Source organism: Coenobita brevimanus, chromosome 33 (genome assembly GCF_032717465.1).
Source record: "Coenobita brevimanus isolate Jiangsu-jjx chromosome 33, ASM3271746v2, whole genome shotgun sequence".
NCBI classification, from domain to species: domain Eukaryota; kingdom Metazoa; phylum Arthropoda; class Malacostraca; order Decapoda; family Coenobitidae; genus Coenobita; species Coenobita brevimanus.
This window is the reverse complement of record NC_136986.1, coordinates 22,854,895-22,876,685: the sequence shown is the minus strand read 5'-3', so window position 1 is coordinate 22,876,685 and position 21,791 is coordinate 22,854,895.

Sequence of the window (21,791 nt, the reverse complement as noted above, 5' to 3'; positions counted from 1 at the left end):
AGGAGATAATATCTTGGTGAGGTTGCCAGATGTCACAGGGAGATGTGTGAATTTAAGAATGAAATATGCTTGATATTGCTCGAATGTAAAGACAAGGAATTGACTTGTGAAAATCAAGTAGTGAGTTTTTTTTATTCTGGCATACTTCACCGATCCTCTAAGGACGAGAATTTATAAACTTTCTCAACAGTACACAGCAGAGACTAATTACTCACGAGCACTGATTGTTAGTACAGTCAGCCTCTTGAAAAAGTGACTCCACCCCTGACAATCAATAACTAATACTAATCATAATGGACAGGTTCTTGCCGGTGCTTAACTCCTGGCTGGCACAACTGATTTAAGTTTGATACAAAAGAACTGGTCTAAGTACCAGTTATGAATAATGTAAAGAGTTTGTGCAAACTAGGAGCGGCAACTAAAGTAAGCTTAATGTGGAGGAATAAAATACGATTCTAATTGCCTTAAGCTTAAAGAAAAGAACTGTAAATTTATTCATTACAATAAAATAATTTTATGTTATACGAGTCTCAAATTGAATTCAAAAGGGGAATTAACAGTCACTGAGGGACTCATGAATTCAAATAACAAAGAGAATACACTCACTCGCTCATTCAAAAGCTAATCAGACTTAAGCCTGGAAAAACGAACGGAAATACTGGTCAGCGGAAGGAATAGAGCTGTCGAAAGACTGAGAGTCTGTGTGTTGAATCACTAAGCGCTACTATTCGCTGCAAGCTCACTTCATAATTCACCGTCTAGGTGGAGATCCAGGAATTCACTGTACAATGGAGACGATGCTCAACGCTGGGCACAAACGATCCTATCCTGGAGGTGATTGAAAGCTGACTAAGTTCAAATGGGGAAAAGAGGTAAGAGCTGGCCGTGTTTGCCGGAAGTAGGCATGGCCTAACTTCAACGGTCAACGGAGAGAGGGCGAACGATATACATGCAATAAATCACTCAGTGAAAGCACTAATGTCGTGTGTAGGAATGGTCACTTATGAAACTGTGACAAATGTTCTGAAAACCTTCCAGATCGAAGTGAATACGAGGACTGTTGAACTGAGTGATGCCCAGTGGGAATTCCACTAGAGTTTGTGGTTTTCTCACCAAAGTACACAGTCACGAACTTGCGCAAATTTGTGACATCTCTCTTCTGCCTCTCATCTTCTCCCATGCCCCTATTTCTTATCCATTCATTGTATGCTTTCTTCTTTTGTGCCACAGCCTCTCTCACCTCTTCATTCCACTATGCTGTTCCATGCAGTCCCTTCCGTGTTCTCTTCACCCCACACACCACATCACATGCTGCATATATTTCTTCTGTGAATATCTTGCACACACCTTCCACATCCCCCATCTGCTCCAATTCATATTTTCCCAATCGTTCCTCCACTTCTCTCTTATATTCTGCCTTTCTCTCATCCTCCTGTAACCTTTCCACTCTCCTTGCAACTACTCCTTCCTCCTGTCCTTCCCTTCTTCTATTTCTCCATCTTACTTGGACCTTAGTTCTGGCCACCACCAAGTAGTGGTCAGAAAGTCCACTCCCCCAACCTTTATAAGCTCTTGCATCCATTACACATCTTCGCATCCTTTCATCCACACACACATAATCATTCATTGCCTTCCTTTCATTCAGTTCACCACTCACCCTTCTCATCACTCGCCATGTATATCTGTGGATCATTTTGTGCCTGAAGAGGGTATTGGCTATCACCAACCCCCTCCCGGCACAAATGTCCACTAACTCACTTCCATTCTCATCTATCTCAGCAGGCACATCCCACTCACCAACTATTCCATCCACCTTCACATTCCCTACTTTACCATTCACATCACCAATCAAAAACAGTCTCTCATTCCTTTCAAACTTTTCCATGCACATTTCCACATTTGTCCAGAACTGTTCTCTCAATCTGCTTGCACGATTTTGCGTTGGCACATACACGCACACCATCGCCTACATTTGTATTCCAATTTTCAATCTTACCCACATAATCCTTGAGCCAACTGATCCATACTCTCTTATGTTCTTCTTCCATCTTTTACTTACAACAGTACACACTCCTTCTTTTGCCCTCTCATTGTCACGTACTCGTGCACATATACCCCATCCATACTCCCTCACACTCTTTCCTCTCCATTTACTTTCAGTTACTCCACATACATCCACTTTTGCACCCTCAAGCACGTGGACAATCTCTCTCTTTTTCACCTCATCATTCACACCCCTTACATTCCACGTCGCGATCCGTACCATGTCCTTAGTCCGGTCCTTGGTCGTCATCTTTTTGGTCAGTCCTTGTCCGAGGCTTCTTGTTCATCATTTTAGTTAGCTGTTTTGCGGGGAGGGGAACTAACCCCCTGCCAACCCTTTTAGTCACCTCATACGACAAGCAGGGATACTGGGGGACTATTCTTGAAACCCCCCCTTCGTTCCCTAACTATTAAATAAAGAAGTGATTACTGACTGTGCTGCCTAACTATTCAAAAGTATACTACACAGGGGCAAGTAGAGGCCATATTATTTTAGGCCACTGTACGGCATATCGAAATAGTCCAAACAGACTGAAGAAACATGGTGATGGTAACACTGAGTACTAGGGGGCAGTACATTATTCTTAGCTGTTGCCTGAACTATGGCCCAAGAAGACACTTTACTCTGAATGAGGGACAGGGGTGACCAGCCTAGAGTGATGCATTATACGTAATGATATTGCTTTATCAGAGTTGTAGAACAATATCTATTCTTAAAATGTTGTAATGTCACTAAGCCAGTGATTTTCAACTAGTGTGCCGCGAAGCAACTGCAGGTGTGCCGTGGGAATTGGGGTAGGAAGACTGAGCCTCCCTCAAACAACGTGCACATGGCAAATGTGACATCTATGAGTATGACACTATCATGTGTCACAGTTTAATGACAGTGAATTTAATTAATTGTGAATTTATATTATACCCTATTTGTGGGGGGCATATCACACTGTATGTACGAACTGGTTACCCTTATTCCGCCGGGCATCCGGGCTAACGGATATTCTCAGCCAGATGGGCCTTCACCAAAGCGGCACTTGGATGCGCTGCCCGGCGCCCCTCTTCCTTGTATACGTCTTAAAAGTAAAGATCAGGAGGTATGGATAGATTTGTAATTAAGAAACGAACGTTAGAAGATGAGGGCAGTGAAGCTAGTGTGGCCGGAACTAATTCTGGAAGCAAGACAATTAGGACAGACAGTATTACTTCCAAATCAGTTGTGCGACAGTATAAAGAAGACTACTTGTCCTTCGGATTCACTTCATCTGGAGAAGAGGAACCACATCCTGTCTGTGTTGTTTGTGGCGAAAGACTAGCGAATCAAGTGATGGTTCCAAGTAAACTTAAAAGACATCTTCAGACAAAGCACTCTCATTTATGTGAGAAATCAACTGAATATCTTAAAAGGCTTATCCCTGACCAAACACGCCAGTCTCAACAAATCACCAGAATCACGACTGTATCTGCCAAAGCTCAAGAAGCAAGTTATGCTGTTGCAGAATTAGTTGCCAAAATATTTAAATCACATACAATTGCAGAGTCAGTAATATTACCAGCATGTAGCAAAATTGTGAACATCATGTTTGGTGAAAAATGTGAAAAAGAGATTTTGAAAATCCTAATGTCAGATAACACCATCAGTCGTCGTATTTCTGATGTGTCTCAAGACGTTGAGTCACAGGTCACAGCTCGTATCAAAGAAGTGAGAATTTTTGCCATCCAGTTGGATGAGTCAACTGACATCACTGGAAAAGCTCAACTCTTAGCATTTATCAGGTTTGTTTGTAATGAAGACATTACTGAGCAGTTTTTATTTTCCAACCACTTCCAGAAACAACAAGAGGTCAAGATATTTTGAAGTGGTTGACAGCTATTTCAGCTCAAATGATTTGTCATGGAAATCATGCATGAGTATCTGCACAGATGGTGCCCCTTCCATGTCAGGGAGCATAAAAGGATTCATTGCACTTGCAAAACAGAAAAACCCTGGCATTGTTTTTACACATTATTTCCTGTATAGAGAGGCCCTTATTTCAAAATCATTAGTTCCTGAGTTGCAGCAAGTATTAGATGAGACAATCAGAATAGTTAACTATATCAAAAGTAGACCTTTAAAATCAAGGCTTTTTTCAAGTCTTTGTTCTGCCATGGAATCTGCTCACACACACCTGCTACTGCACACAGAAGTGAGGTGGCTATCTCGAGGGCGAGTTCTTTCAAGGTTTTATGAACTAAGAGATGATCTTATATTTTTAACTTCAGAAGGGTCTCAACTGGCTGACCTACTTAGTGATGAAACCTGGTGCAATAAAGTGGCATTCCTAGCTGAAATTTTTCAAGCACTGAACACTCTCAATAAGAGTATGCAGGGAAAGAACGAAAACATTCTTACTTGTACAGATAAAATTTATGCATTTAAGGAAAAACTAATGTTGTGGGGATCCAGAATAAAAAAAAAAAAAAAAGAACAAAGTTGAAATGTTTGAATTAACAAGAGATTGCAGACAGGACAAAAATCTTCTTATGTTGATTCTACAAAGCTTGTTGCTACTAAGAACATTGAAAAGTATTTCCATCACTTGAGATATCGTGTTTGGACTGGGTAAGAAATCCGTTTGTGGCAAGTACGTACGAGTCAGCTGAGGTAACAGTTACCAAAGAGGATGAGCTGTCAGAAATCAGGAATGACAGAGCACTAAAACTAAAGCATGAATCCACAAACATGACTACTTTCTGGTTGTCCCTTCGAGACCAATACCCTACCATTACTATGAAAGCAGTTGGAGCTCTTCTTCCTTTCTCAACTTCCTATCTGTGTGAGGCTGGCTTCTCTGCAATGAACACAGTAAAAAACAAGAACAGGTCGCGACTTCAGACACTGGAGGAGGACTTGAGGGTATGCCTCTCCACCATTCGACCTCGGATGAGGCACATTATGAAACAACACCAAGGTCAAATTTCCCATTGATATCTGTATGTATGGAGAAGGCTTTTATTTTTAGTCATGTTTTTACTTAAATGAAATCAATATCTTCAGTTTAAAATTTTCATGTACATTTCTAATGGGTAGTACTTTATCAAGGACATCATGTTTCATTTCCCACTGATATTTCTGTTTGAATAGGCCTTTTATTTTTAATGGTTATTGTGCTCGAATAAAATTAGTATCTTTAGTTTCAAATCTTCATATTATTTCTAATGGCTAGTAACTCTATCAAGGATATGTTTCATTTCCCAATGGTATTTGTATCCATGAGAAGGTCATTTATTTTTGCGTGAATAAAATCACTATCTTGTGTTGTAAATCTGCATAATTTTTAATGTGTTTGATAGCTGGTAACTTTGTCAAGGACATCATATTTCACTGTAATTTTGGAGTAATAAATATGCAGAAGTATATTTTGAAAACCATGATAATCCATAAAAAAATAATAAATAAGTAACAGTAATTAACATGCTTGACGTATGATGCGTCATTAGTTCTACTTTGAAATACTGATGGTGTGCCTCGCCCATTTTACGCCTGGCTTGGTGTGCCCTGAGAGAAAAAAGGTTGAAAACCACTGCACTAAGCACTGCATGGAATGCTATGAGTATATCAGGTGACTACGCATAAATTCAGCATGCCCAGTGCATCAGATGACAAAATAATAAATATAAATGTTACAAGCCTATTCGTTAAGAGATTCCTTAACAGTTCACATAAAAACTAGAATATCACTACATATGGGCCTGACGAAGTCTAAGTTCTTCAACGACTCACTACTACAAGTTTCTGTTTTCAGGCTGGTCTGTATGAGCAGTGGAAAAAGGAAACACTGGAAGCCGCTGCACGGGAAAGTCGAATAAAACAGAGAGAAGAAATAAAACAGCAGGATGGAACAGAACACAGCCAAACTAATTTCAGGAGTCTGTCTATTGTCCATATGCAGGGACCTCTGCTGCTTCTCCTGGTGGGCATCACCCTGGGCAGTGTGGCCTTTGTAGTGGAGAGGATGATACAATATGAGTAATTTGGAGGAAACATGAATAATGTAGAAAAGGGGTCCAGAGGTAAACAGTGTATTAATATTGTATTTTAAGCCCCAAGAAAAAAGAAACTAGTTCACAAGTCCTTATATTCGTATGATGTGTATGCAAAGTCAGATTCAAAAAAAAAAAAAAAATCACTTTTTTTTCAGATCTGTAACAGTTCGTAACAGAAAAAAATTTTAACATTAAGTATTCTTGCACCTCTTAGGCAAGAAATGCACTATTAAGTGAAAGCTATATGGCCCCAATAACGCACTTTTTACCATTAAATTTATAGCAGAAAATACAAATGCGTTTTTTTCTTCATCCATCATGCATTGAAATGGAGACAGTACAGCAAGTTACAAATACGTTGTTGACATCTGACAAGCCAATATAGAGAGGTATTAGAGAAGGAAGCCTTCATGATGTGGCATCGATATAATTGGACAGTTCCATTGCCTTCCTATAAACATCCCTTAACACCCTGTCCCTCGAAATGGCAATGCTGGATCTCAATAAAAGGACAGCTTTAAAATGCAGTCAATTGAGTTCATATACAGATGATCCTGCTGCAGCAACGATGGTAACAACAGTCATTTCCACAACCATTTACACAAACCACCACCACCACCACCACCAACAACAACAACACAGTATTAATGAAGCAGATGGCTCAGATCTATCTGTCTATCTATTGCCAGGCGCCTTAATCCCGTAAGGGGTGGCAATAAGAATAAAATAAAATAAAAAATAAAAACCCCTCCATGTCACCCGGTCCCCCGCCATTTCACTGCCCTGCTCCCAACTGACACCCAATCTCTCTCATATACCTTTTCACTTCGTCCCTCCACTTGATCCTTGGCCACCCCCTCCCTCTCCCCCCTTCCAACTCACTCAAATACACTCTTCTCGTTAGTCTCTCGTTCTTCATCCTCTCCACATGGCCGAACCACCTCAGTGTATTTCTGATTACACTATCACATCCATATCTACACCACAATACTCCTTCACTTCCTCATTCGTCAGTCTCACTCTTCGTGTAACTCCACATGCTTCTCTCAAATAACTCATTTCCACTACTCTCACTCTTGACTTGTGTCCTTCCAACAAGGTCCAAGATACACTTCCATACATTAGAGTTGGTATCACAATACTGTCATGCAACAACTTTTTTACTTCCCTGCTCACTTCCCTGTTTCTTAGCACTGCTTTCAAAGAACCAGCAACCTTTCTTTCTTTTTGTACCCTTTCAAGCACTTCATCCTCCAAACTTCCATCCATACTCATCACAATACCCAAGTATTTAAATACACTCACATTTTCTATTTCCCCATCATCCAACCTCACTGTATATCCAGTGACTTCATTTTTTTCGAAGACCATAATTTTACTCTTCCCCACATTCACATTTTGATTCCGTTTGGTACGCACTCTCCTAAACTCATTCACCAAGCCTTGCAGTTCCCCTTCCTCTTCATTTAATACAGTATCACCTACAAACACCATTACCGGAAGTTTCCAAACGTTGCCTTCTCTCATTAAAGTTGCTCCAATATTCACTGCCCTACCTTGTAGCCTTTTTATAACCTCATCCATACAAGAACATGGGGACATGAAACATCCCTGTTTCAATTCAATATTCAAATAGAAAAATTCACCCAATTCACTATCCACACGCACTGCAGCTTTAGCCCCCTCATACATACTGTTCACGGCATTTAGCAACTTCCCATTTATTTCACATATATTGTTCAGATAAACTCATCAGTTATCTCAGAATCTTTAATTCAACTCTTAGACATCGAAGTAACTAGTGCCGCTGTGCTCCACGACCAAACACGAGGAAACTTACCCACAGTACTGAACAAGTACAAATGTGGTAAACATCTGGACTATACGGGATTTTGCTAAAGTCAAGTACTCTGTTGGGATTCTCAGGAGTTAAAGTCTTGCATGATAAATCCTTAGGAAACTACACTGAAACATTACATGGTGCTTAATAAAGCAGATCTCCTTGTATATAAAAATCCTTAGTTGTTAAAATGAAGTACTGTATGAGGCTTCGTTGGAATGAATCACCTTGAGTGTAAAAATCCTTAGTGGTGATTGAATGGCTAGACAGTCCCACATCTAATAAGGGTTATGACCGTCCAGTAGGCTTAAAATCTGTTGCTTACAATCATGAATACTAATAGGGGCACAGGGAGATTGCCAATGGTCTGTCACTAGGGGGTAGGTTAATCGCACACGTCCACCTCCCCTCCCCCGCAGACACACACAAACACCCTACTTATCCCCACCAAAGCACTGATTTGCGAAGTGGAAGAATCAAATCTCTCTCTCTCTCTCTCTCTCTCTCTCTCTCATGCCGCATTGAATATCAGTTTTATTCATTTTATCAAGGTTATTATTACGTGCACAGATACGCCTTCAGTTCCATGTAGAGAGATTATTTTGAAGTTTTAGCAGGTTTCTGTAAAATGACCCAGGTGTATATATTCAAATATTTATCCGTCGTCTTTTAAACGATGTACTAAATCCAAGTAAGAGAGACATTTTATATGATTACTAGCCATATAAGTCCCTCTCCTGCATTCATTTACCCACTCACCCCACCCAATACAACTCACCGACCCCACCCCGGACGCGTATTTCTCTCTCTCTCTCTCTCTCTCTCTCTCTCTCTTCCGCAGCACTCATTCATCCAGTCATACTGGCACGGTTGGAGTGAGTTCAGTGTGAATGATTTGGCATGTTGCATCTTCGCTTGTGAATAGATGGAAACAATTTGGCTTATGAAAACAACAAAAAATCGTCAGAAAAGCTGTGTTTTGACATTTAACCGACCTACAGTATACCTAACCAACCTAGGACTAACTTAGCGTTAACCTACCATGATACTTTATTTTGTATAGGGAGATGACGAACATGTGACGTTGTCGAGACTTTCCTTGATAACTCGATCCGACGCTGCCAGTATGACAGGATGATCAATAATATCCGAAGAAGGATAAAACTGCACCCTGGCCACGCACCCAACCATGCTACTTGGACGACCCTCCATGCCCCCTGATCCTGGCCATGCACCCTGCCCACCCACGAATACCACCCATTAACCTCGCCCAACAATGGCACCAACACATCAATGCACTCACTTACCCACCTTGCCCAATTTCAATCCAACCCATCAACCCACAGCACCCTGATCAAGCAGTCATCTCAGTCACACTATAACCCACTCTGCTCAACCATTCCGGCGACAATTCTTGCCCACCGACCTCGGCCACCCAACCCCCCCACCCACGAATGTCACCAACCCTGCTCACTCAACAATGCCATCCCCTCTCCTCACTTAACCAACTCAAGCTGGGCATCCACCCATCATACCAACCTATTCCTTTCACGGACACACACGTCCATCCTGCCCATCCACACACCCAACTACTCTTCTTATCCAACCCCAGTCACCCTCTATTCCACCCAGCTTTCAAACCCCACTCATCCATCGAGGTTAACCCATCCAAATCTAACACACCAACCTCTCCCAAACCACTCACCGATGCAGCCACTTTCCCACCCAGCCCATCCCACGCACCCACGCACCAATCCATCTACCCACACAACCCACCCCAACCCACTCGATACACACCACCGAACCAACCCACCCCACCCCTATTATCCATCCTACCTATTCACGGTGGCGATGCACAGAACCACCGCACCCATCACTCCAACCTCACCAACCCTACCCACCCTAACAATATATATATATATATATATATATATATATATATATATATATTACATACACTGTATATATGAGGCCCCGCGTGGAGAATGATATACAAGCGCCGTTTTTATAAAATGCCAGTAATAGCGTTCAAAGTTATAGGTAAAATGATGCTAATTCCGCATGGAGAATGATACACAAGTGCCGTTAAAGAACCCCACGCGGAGAATGATAGACAAGCGCCGCTCTCATAGAACCCCATGTGGAGAATGATGCACAAGCGCCGTTTTAATATAGTGCCAGATATCACTTTCAGAGGTACAGATAAGATGATGCTTATTTCTCTCGGAGAATGATACGTGTGCAATTTTTATATGCTGTAGTGCCAGAAATCGCATATCCTAGTAGGATGCTGATTGCAGCATTTGAAAACAGTTGGTGTTCACATAATCCTGCTCTTTGGGGGGTTAATAAACTCAATTTTGCAGTTCCCATTTATTATGAGGATCAAAATAATAAAAACAAAACACTTTACTTGCAATTGTGCAACCGTTGCACAGCCAAAACACATATCCTAGCATACCTATAGTATTCCTTTATGTTTGAAAACTAATTTTATATTCGCTTGACTGTTTAAAGTTTTATGCAATGATTTATCCAACGACAATAAGTTAATCAACATTATGGACAAATATATATTTGCAATAAAGGAATGTTTGCAATGTTGCAATAAATAGAATAATCATATTCACAAGCTGTTACATCAAGACCACTGACAGTAACATAGGAAAATATGTGTTAATTTATAATGTTCCGTATTGTTTTTGTTTTATTTTTGCAAAACAAAGAAAGCACTTATTTTTTCTACTGCATTAGTGTTACGAGAATGCATGGTCCAATGCACAATCAGTAGAGTAGTTCAGGTCCATTCAAAAATCTGCACTGCCACTTAGGCGGCTTCTGTATCATCATAAACATAGTCTATGGTGTTACAGTGTGGGTCACCTTTCTCCTCGTCCTCGTCATGTGCACTCACATGACCCCTAAGTTGACCTTGTCGTGCCACAAGTCCTTCCACCCATGCCCTTTTGTCTGGAGGAACATAGAGCTGCAGGAGTACCTTCAGGTCCTTTATTTTTCCTACCTCAAGCAATCGTTCTTCTTCGTACTTGGACTTCAGCCTCACTGTGTCCAGACTGAAGTTCCCTTGCTCGAAGCTGCGCTTGCCAGGCTGAACACGTACTTTGGTGGCCACTGTGTCACTTGTACTGTAGTGGTCCTTGAGGAGGTATCCTTCTTTGTACGAATCATTGACAATTATTTGGGATGCCTTGGAAATGTTTCCCTCAGAGGCCCTCCGGACTGTAATGACATTAGTTAGGGCTTTGAGGTCTAAGAAGTCTTCCCTTTGCATGTGCAAGACCCTGAATTTCTTGTGGAAATCACGGATAATGTCTATGTAGTCATATGGGGTCAGAAGAGCATCAACAATCCGTATTCGTTTTTCTGTGATACCAAACGCCCTACCACGCTTCATGTAAGAATGGTCTGAAACAAAAAAAGTGAACTCAACTAGGTTCAATCTGCCGCTGTGAATGTGTTTTAATGTCGTTAGCTCCAAGACAATGTTTTTGTTTTGTCCCCCACAATTATCTGCAAAAATAGTTATTTTGTTGAAGTTCACATTTCGCTCTAAAGCAAGCCACTTTAGCCAACAACTGCCTATTTCCTCCGATCCTCGTCCAGCCACTGTTTCTTCCCACACAAACATGGTTGACAGGCCGCTCTTAACATCGTGGATACAAATGTTAAATACCCATAACTTTTTTTTTGTAATATGCCATTCCCGTTGTAAGGCCGGGATATGGCAAGGTTTGCTGGAAATCAATGCAGATAACTCTCCTCTCTGGATCTGGGTCATCTTTCAAGGTGCGAAGTAAGTTGTGTGCCTCTTCTGTTTTTCTTTTGTGATCACGAAGCTTATCCTCCAGTGTACTTATGTCATTCCCCTGTGTTTGAGTGCGTTGAATTTCGGTCTTGGTCACATCACATGTTGAACAGGAGCCGATTACAGGAGAGGCAATACCAATGTTGTATTGTTTGGTCTCTATAATAATGTTCATTAACTTTAGTCTCCCCTGGATACTTTTCCATCATGAACTCATTGTATTTTGCACACAACTTTGGGATGCTTGTTAACGTTGGCAGGTACACACGGTGTCTCGACTTAGCCCTTGTATAATGGCTTTGGGTCACAGGGAGCATCTTAATGTGTTCATGTACTCACTGCACAGTAACCTCTGGCATTTTGTTGGCAGGGGTAGACTTCCCTCTTTTATCTGCAATGACCGTGCCTGTGCTTGTCACTTTTTCTTTGAGGTAATGCAGCTTCCCTATTTCTATGCCATGAATGGAGAGTAATGCAGTCTTGCACACACGGTGTTCCTTACCATTATGTTTTACTATGTAGTGGTTATTGCAAGGCCTAGTGCTCACTTCCTTTTTTATTCTTTTCCTCTTTATTGACACTGATGAATAAGACTAAGGAGGTATGTATTTTGTACAAACCAGTCACCAATTTTCCAAAATGCCTCAAAAATCGCCTTTACAACATCTTCCCCCAACTTTGTGAAGCACCCATCAGCGCAGACATTACCTATTCTTCTTTTTTCCACCACTTTGTCAGTGTAAGCACTCACATACCGTTCACCCAACATGCGTTTCCTCTTTGCTACCTCCCTTTTCCAACATTCAGGTTTGTGAGGTCTTTTTCTACCTAGCAGTCCAGCTAATGCACGTCCCTCTCCATCCCTCTCACCATCAGCTTCAGTAACCTCACCAACAGCTGCAACACCACTAACACCAGTTGCACCACCATCATTACCATCATAACGATCTTCATCCCTGGCACAATAGCACTTTCACCTCGTTTACTATCACTACGAAGAACCTGACTTATACTAGCAGTAGGACTTTCACCATCACTAACAGAGGATGAACCTGTATCATCACATCATGGTGTATCACCCGGCTGATCTATTACAGAATTAACAACTGCACCACCCTGTTGATCGATTTCAGAATCGACAACTGTTACAGTATTATTACCAGGAATGTAATGGGGATCAAGAATGGAGTCATCTGCTGTACATTTACTCGATTCACTTTCATTGTCATTAAGGGTTACTGGCGGTACAGGGGCAACGCCTACCCTTATGAGAGGCTGTATAGTTTTTGTCTTTTTCTTTGAATAAAGCAGCCTAGGAACAATTCCCTTACAAGTGGAGGGCATTCGCTGTCACTGGACGTGGTTAGTTGGCTAAAATACAATCAAAACTGAGCAATAATGCAGAATCCAAGCAAACACGTGACTTATGCAGGAAATAAACAGGCTGGGGACAAGACTGGAAGCTAATCTGTCTCACTACAGTTCGCACACACACACAGTAGCTGGAGACGACGCCAATAAAAGCAGGAGGCGCCTGGCGAATATTATAAATCACGCGCGTTTGTGTGTGCGGCCTAGTGGCGTTTGTATATCAATTCCCATCAAGGTTTTGTGGAAATGCAGGAACCTGGCTAAGGATGGAAACTATGTGTGTGTATAATGGCTTTCCTACCCTGTTGTGATTGAAGTTTCTACCCATTCATCACGTGCATGCGAAAGTTCATTGTCTAAGGGACAAGGGATAGCACTATCTCAATTTGTAAGGGGTTGGCGCTTGTATATCATTCTCCACGCGGGGCCTGTGGCGGGGGGGACACAACCTGGCCGCACTATGGGGTGGTACTACTACTCTGCGGCCAGGTTGTGTTAGGAAGAATACTGCCACCGTATTCCCTGCGTGTCGTAAAAGGCGACTAAAAGGGGCGGGGTGAGGGGACTAGGGACCCCCTCCTCTGTTTTTTAGTTCCTAAAAAGAGACAGGCCAGAGAAAGGGATGGGGGATGGAGTTATCCCCGTACCCTGAAGATTGGGTCTATGAATGTGCGTGGATGTAGTACGATTGAGGCTAAAAGGGAGGAGATTGGGAGAATGTTTGTGAGAAGAAAGTTGGATGTGTTAGCTTTGAGTGAAACGAAGATGAAAGGGAAGGGGGAATCTATGTTTGGAAGTGTGAATGGAAGATTGTCAGGTGTTGATAGAGGAAGGGCAAGAGAAGGTGTGGCCTTGTTAGTGGGTCCGGAAGTACAGCAATGTGTGATTGAATGGAAGGAGGTGTCACCGAGACTGATGTGGGTGAAAGCGAAATTTGAACGTGAGTTGTGGGTGTTTGTGAGTGCATATGGGCCTGGTAGTGAAAAGGATGAAGAAGAGAGGGAGTCTTTCTGAAATGATGCTGATGAGTGTCTGCAAAGTTTTGAAGCGAATGTGAATGTGGTAATGATGAGAGATTTGAATGCTAGAGTGGGAAATGTAGCAGTTGAAGGCGTAGTTGGTATGCATGGTGTGCCTGGAAGAAATGAAAATGGGGAACGAATGATAGCGATGTGTGTTGAGAGAGAGGTGGTGATTGGGAATACGCTGTTTGAGAAGAAAGATATTTATAAGTATACATGGGTGAGACAGGAGGGTGGAAGGGTTGTTGATAGAGCTTTGATGGACTATGTGGTTGTGTGTAGGAATGTAATAGGAAGATTGTTGGATGTGAGAGTTCTGAGAGGGGAGGGTGGAGGTATGTCTGACCACTACCTGGTGGAGGGAAAGTTAAGAGTAGGTAAGAGATGGGTGAGAGCTAGGAGGGTTAGGTGTGGCAGGGAGGTTTTGAAAGTCAGTGAGTTGGATAAAAGAGCGAAAAAGATAGAGTATCAGGAGAAATTGAAACATGAGTGGAACGGAGTGAAAGATCAGGAAAATGGCAGCGTGGAGGAGGAATGGCAGTTGTTTATGAGTGCTGTGGTGGGGCATGCAGAAGAGGTGTGTGGTGTGAGACGTGTGGGTGGTGGTGTAAGAAAAGGAAGAGAATGGTGGTGCGAGGAAGTAAGTATGGCTGTGGCTGAGAAGAGACGTGCATATGAAGTGTGGCTGCAGAGGAAGGATGAGATGTCATATGAAAGGTATAAGGAGAAGAGGAATAGAGCGAGATGGGCTGTGCGTGATGCTAAAGTGGCAGCAGATGAGAGGTGGGGTAGGCAGCTGACAGAGAATTTTCAACAGAATAAGAAAATGTTTCGGAAGGAGGTGAAAAGGGTGCGAAAGGGAGAGTCTGGGAAGGAAGAACGAGTAAAAGCAGAGGATGGAAGGATGTTAATTGAGATGGATGCAGTAAGGAAGAGATGAGCAGAGTATTTTGAAAAATTGTTCAATGTAGAGGAGGAAAGAGTGGCTGAGATTGGGGCGGATGGAAGGGTGCAAGGAATAAATGTGTTGGGAGAGTTGAATGATTCTTTGATCACGAAGGAGGAAGTGGAGAAGGCAGTAAAGGAGATGAAAACAGGGAAAGCTGCAGGTATGGATGGGTGTGCTGTGGAATGCCTGAAGGGTGGTGGAGTGACTATTGTTGACTGGTTAGTAAGATTGTTGAATCTGTGCTTTGAGAAAGGTATGGTGCCAATTGACTGGGCAAGTGCTTGTGTGGTCCCGTTGTATAAAGTCTGTTGAGTGTTGTAGGTAAGGTGTATGGTAGAGTGTTAATTATGAGAGTTAGAGAGGGTACAGAGGGAGTGATTGGTGATGAGCAGTGTGGCTTTAGGAGAGGGAGGGGTTGCGTTGATCAGGTGTTTGCTGTGAGACAAGTGTGTGAAAAGTATTTAGCGAAAGGCAAGGATGTGTTTTGGGCATTTATGGATTTAGAGAAAGCGTATGATAGAATTGATAGGGAGGCTTTGTGGACTGTTTTAAGATTGTATGGACTTGATGGTAGGTTACTAAAAGGGGTGAAAAGTTTTTATGTAAATAGTAGAGCGTGTGTAAGAGTGGGAAATGCTGTGAGTGATTGGTTTCCCGTGAGAGTGGGGCTGCGACAGGGATGTGTGATGTCACCTTGGTTGTTTAATATTTACATGGATGGTGTTGTAAGGGAGGTGAATGCAAGAGTTTTAGGTGGAGGTCTGAGTCTGGTGAATGTTGATGGTGGAGAGTGGAATCTGAAGCAGCTGCTGTTTGCAGATGATACTGCACTGGTGACTGATTCAGAGGAGAGATTGAGACAGTTGGTAGAGGAGTTTGGAAGGGTGTGTGAAAGGAGGAAATTGAAAGTAAATGAGAATAAAAGTAAAGTGATGAAGTGTGCGAGGTTGATAGATTGTAGGGGGATGAATATAGTTTTGAATGGTGAGTTGCTTGAGGAGGTAGATTGTTTGAAATATCTAGGGTCACATGTTGCTGTGGATGGAAGAATAGATGCAGAAGTGAAGTTTAGAATAAATGAAGTAGGAAAGGTGCTGGGAGGAATGAAAAAAGTGTTTAAATGTCGTTCGCTTAGAATGGATGTAAAGAGAAGGTTATATGAGGGTGTTGTGGTACCGACTGCGTTATATGGGGCTGAAACATGGAATATGGGTGTAGCAGAGAGGAAAAGTTTGAATGTAATGGAGATGAGGTGTCTGAGGAGTATGTGTGGAGTGACGCATAGGGATCGGGTGCGAAATGATGAAGTGCGAAGGAGAACTGGAGTTGTTCGGGAGATGGCTGGTAGAGTTGAGCAGAGGGTGTTGCGATGGTTTGGGCATATGGAGAGAATGGATAATGAGCGATTGGTTAAAAAGATAACTAGATCTAATGTGAGAGGTGTAAGGCTGAGAGGAAGACCACGAATAGGATGGATGGACAGTGTGAAGAGAGCGCTGGATGCGAGAGGGATGTCTGTTGAGCAAGGAAGAGTGGCTGTGCGTGACAGAAATAAATGGAGAGAAATTGTGAATGAATAAGTGATGACGCAGCCCTGAGGGGATATTCTCCTGCATTTGGTCTGATCAACTAGTCAGGTCAGGTGCGGGTAAGGGGATGGGTCTGTTATGATGTGGCAGGGGTAAACCAGTTCTGCTGTCGGGCCCTGCTGCGGATGTCACTGATTGCATTGCGCAGTTGACCCTTGTGCGGTGTGGTGCGGTGAGGATCTGTCCGTTCTCCCCTTTGGGGCTAAGATGCGAATGAATGTGTTTGAATGGACGAGTAAATGGGGAGTGTGTCGTCCTGTCTCGGCTACCTCCCTTTACTTGGGGGAATCAGCCTAGGTATATATATATATATATATATATATATATATATATATATATATATATATATATATATATATATATATATATATATATATATATATATACAGGGAATATCAACAACAGGGTTTGTGGGAACACCTCCCTTAAACAGTACACCTGGGTCTGAGAGACCTGGCCACTTTTGGCACTTACTGGTTTAGCAGCTACTATATGCCAGGGACCCTTGTCCTTCCCAATAGCTTCCTAAGTTTGGATGCCCATGCTAAAGGTGGCTGTGTGGTTTTCCAGGTCTCCTTCTGTTTTGGTGTATAACACTAAAGTCGTGGTCGGGTCTGTGAGACCCAGGTGTACCGGATAAGGGGGGCTGAAATTTACGGTTGTGTGATGCAAATTTTTTCACCTTGTGAACTGCCCTCTCCACACCACGAAGACCCTTCATGCCACTAACTTTGACAGCAGTGTGAGCATCATTGTGTCGTTTCTTTTCTTATGGGGTCCATGTAAACAGAAACTGTACATCTTTTTTTTTCAATAATTTGCCTAAAATGCTTTAAATGTTAATTTTAATTGTATATTCATTATTGCATAGAAAATTGAACCAAAAAGGTTGTAGATTGGTCAAAGATTCAGTAAATAAAACACAAGTTTTTTTTTTTTTTTTTGTTCTATTTTGTGGGTCTGTGAGATCCAGGTGTCCTAATAGTGTATAGGCGCAACTAGGTGTACTGTTTCAGGGTTAATGGTGACGTTTTGCAATATCTCATTGCATCATCAGGCCAAAAAATAAGATGATTTAGCTATGAAAAAATAGTTTCGCCTTTGATCAAACTTTGTTTCGAAAATAAGTAATAAATATTCTAAGACAAATGGATATCCTACCTAAAGCCCCTGTCACATACGTTGCAGGATATTTTCCATTGTATGAAATTCTAGGGCCATGAAGGTGGGGTGGGTACAATCTTAGCTGCAGTTACAAAGGAATATCACGTTGTGCGTCCGTTGTGGGAAAAAATGACACTTTATCATAGGTAAATACTACGATTGTCTCGCGATTTTCCTGCGAATCTCCTATGTTTCTCGTACAATGGTTCTTTCGTCCTGTGATTGTCACAAGACAAAATAACCGTCAAAGAAGCATCGCAGGACCGTCGTATGACAATCGTATGTCATTTGTAAGATGATTGAAGGGTATAAAAGGCTCATGCGGGCTCAGGTTCTCTTCTTTCTCTCCAAGAATTTCCAAGAGTTTCTGCAGGATTTAAATAATTTGTTTGAGAAACTGTGAGAAAATGGTTCTAAAATGCAAGGGCAAAGGGAGGGGGCAAGGGCAGGAAGAGGCCGGCTGAGGAGGAGGAGCAGGAGGTAGCCCCGGATTTGGTTGTGCAGGAGACCCAGGAAGCCCCAGCCCCAGATGAGGAGCCAGACGACCCAGATGATGACGGTGATGACGATGACGATGGCGGAGTTGGCAAGGGCAAGTTCAAGGCAGCGAAGGAGCAAAAGTTACCATATGCTGTACAGTTAACCTGGCTGAATTCTACTCCAACAACCCCATACTTTATGACAAGATGAGGGATGATTACATGGATTCAGAGAAGAAGCATCGTCTCCTCCAGGCAAAGGCTAAGAAGTTGGGTTCAATGGGTAAATATTTAATTTTACAACAATTTATTTGCAATACAATTGATGAAATTGCTGTTAAATTTTTTGCAATTATTTTTTGTCCTGCATCTCACGACTATTTTGCGACTGTTGCACGAGGATATTTTTGTCTTGCTATATTCAGAAGATTATCGCAGCATTATCGCAGGATAACCCTCCGATAATCCAATATCCCGTGATAATCCTCCGATAGTCGTAAGACTGTCCTATGACATGCATACGATTATCATATGATTTTGAGGGCCTTGGAAAACCCTAAAATCGCACGATAATCATACGCATGTCATAGGACAGTCGTACGATTATGCTACGACATCGCCACGAGCGAAAAAAATCGCACAACAAAATTTTGATTTTGGTCCGGACCAAAGCAACAGGCCTCTACGACACTATTTTTCGTCGCAGGACACCCAAATATTGTAGGACAGTCTCATGATCATCGCAGGATTTTGTCCTATTTTCTTTCATGGACCCGTCGTAATCCTGTCCCACGACTGATGTTATAGGGACAAGTTGAAAAAATATAAATCTTATTCATACACTAACATGCTCAATCCACTTGAGTGAAAGCAAAAAATATTCAGGTAAGTTTTCAAGATAAGAATACATTCAAACCTTTAAAAACACAGCAACTGAACAGAAGAACTATTGTCACCGATAATGGGTTTGTAGAGGTGTGTATAAAGTGTCTCCATGATGGGGAGGTCCACTTGATTGACTGAACATTATTAAAAATCTGGCAGCGCAATTGCCAGGATCATATTCCACTGTAGAGGTGTGTATAAAGTGTCTCCATGATGGGGAGGTCCACTTGATTGACTGAACATTATTAAAAATCTGGCAGCGCAATTGCCAGGGTCATATTCCACCAGACAGCAAGATAAAAGATACCACAAATAAAATGTGCATATTTAAAAGAAAATTAAGTTAATACCCATTCGCAGATGTAAAAACACTTAAAATAATAAAAGAATAGTTTATAAAATATCAATGACTTATAGAAGTGCAAGGAGGCCTGCCTCTGGAGAAAACTAAAAACATCAGTAAAATCGCCGGAGGTTCCATCAAGCATTGAGGACAGACAGTAGGCACCATCTGTCCCTTGATGCTTATGGAGAAGTCTCCGACGGAAGTCCCTCCAACTTACATACTCGACCAGCAAGTGACGGACAGTAATCGTAACAGGGCAATCATCACAATATGGTTGAGTCCCACCACTCATCAGGAACCCATGTGTCAGCTGAGAGTGCCCAGTGCAAAGCCTGGCAAAGGACACCTCCAATTGCCGAGGCATGGAGGGGAGAACCCTTGGCACAACCACTGTCTGAAAAATTTCTTTTAGCTTTTTATGAGCAACACCATCCCACTGTCTCTGCCAACACTTACGAATCGCATACCGCTAGTAAGGTGTTACATCAGAAGCAGGAAGTGGGTAGTCGGTTGGGGGCCGTCGAGAAGACACAGCTTTTGCTACAGTATCTGCCCTCCCATTGCCCACCACATCAACATGCGCAGGAAACCAACACTAATCCACATAAAGGTCATGAAGGCCAATAAGAAAAAGACACTCTAAAATCGATAGAACTAGTAGATGGGATGCATTAAAAGACTCCAATGTGGAAAGAGCACTACCAGAGTCACTAAAAATCACAAAAGCGGATTGAGTAAGCGTAAAAATTGTTTGGAGAGCAAGTAAAATCGAAAACATTTCTACCATATACACTGAAGCAATACCAGGGAGACTAGCCTTCCTACTAAAGGAAGGGAAGATAACACCAAAGCCTACGCCAGTATCAGTCTTTGATCCGTCTGTATAGACAGGGACAGAGACCTTATGAGTTGAGGTATGTTCTAAGAAGAGAGAGAGGGACACCTGCAGGGGAAGTGAACCCTTTCTATTTACAACGGACCTACAAAATGTCACACGAGCGAGTAGTCAAAAATCCACCCTTTGGATCTGGTATGGGCAGACTGCCAGTCTCGGAACAGAGAGGGCTAACATAATGGACTGCACCCTGTTATCAAAGGGTTTCGGGAAACTAGGATTTGTGTCATAAACAGATGATCAGGAATCCTGGGAGATGATGGCACAAGAAACTGAGTCCAGAATGAAGTGAAGACGATACCAACACCTCGTCACCAATGACTAGTGATGTAAATCCAAAGGGAGGACACCAGGCTCCACTAACAAACTTGAAATCGGGGATGACCTGAATGTCCCAGTTGCCAGACGCAAACCAGCATGATGTATAGAATTTAACAACAGAAGACGGGCATCTGTTGCACAGGAGTAGATCTCACACCCATATTCAAATTTTGGAAGGATATGAGACCTGTGTAAAAGGAGGGTTTGACGGTCAGCACCCCACGAGGTGTGAGCCAAAACCTTCAAAAGACTCAAAGCTTTAATACAATCCACCTTAACAGAACGAATTTGAGGGACCCAAGTTAGTCGTCTATCAAATGTAAGAGCCAGACAGGATATTCTCCAACCATAGAGACACAAGTCAGGATCTGGGTGAACCCCCTGAAGACGACAAAAATGCATAACCACTGTCTTTGTTAAAAAAAAAAAAAACAGAACTGAAGCCACGAGATTCAGCCCACTCAGAAATTTTGTTAATATCCAGCTGCAACTTCCTCTCTATCAGAGACATTCTAGATGCAGGAAAGGAAATTGAGAGGTCATCAACATATAGCATCAGGAAGTACACTAATTACACTATTGATGGCCACAGCAAAGAGAGTAACACTAAGGATACTCCCCTGCGGTACCTCATCTTCTAGTGCACGGGCATTTAGGAAGCACTCCTCCCACTCGGACCCTTAAAAAATAGTTAGATAAAAACAGGTAAGCGCCTACAAAGACCACTCTCATGAAGAGAAAGTAAAATACCATGACTCCAGGCAGTGTCGTATGCCTTCTCCAGATCGAATAAGACAGTGACCTGGTGTTGGTTAGTGGAGAAAGCCTACAGACAGAAGATATCAAGGACAGTAGGGCATCAGTGGTAGATCGCAATTTTTGAAAACCATACTGGACTGGTGATAAGTAATTGTCGCTATCTAAATACGACATGCACTGGCCATTTACCATCTTCTCTAGCACCTTACAAACACAAGAGGTTAGAGAGATGGGACGATAATTTGTTGTCTGCAGATGATCTTTTCCGGACTTAGGGATGGG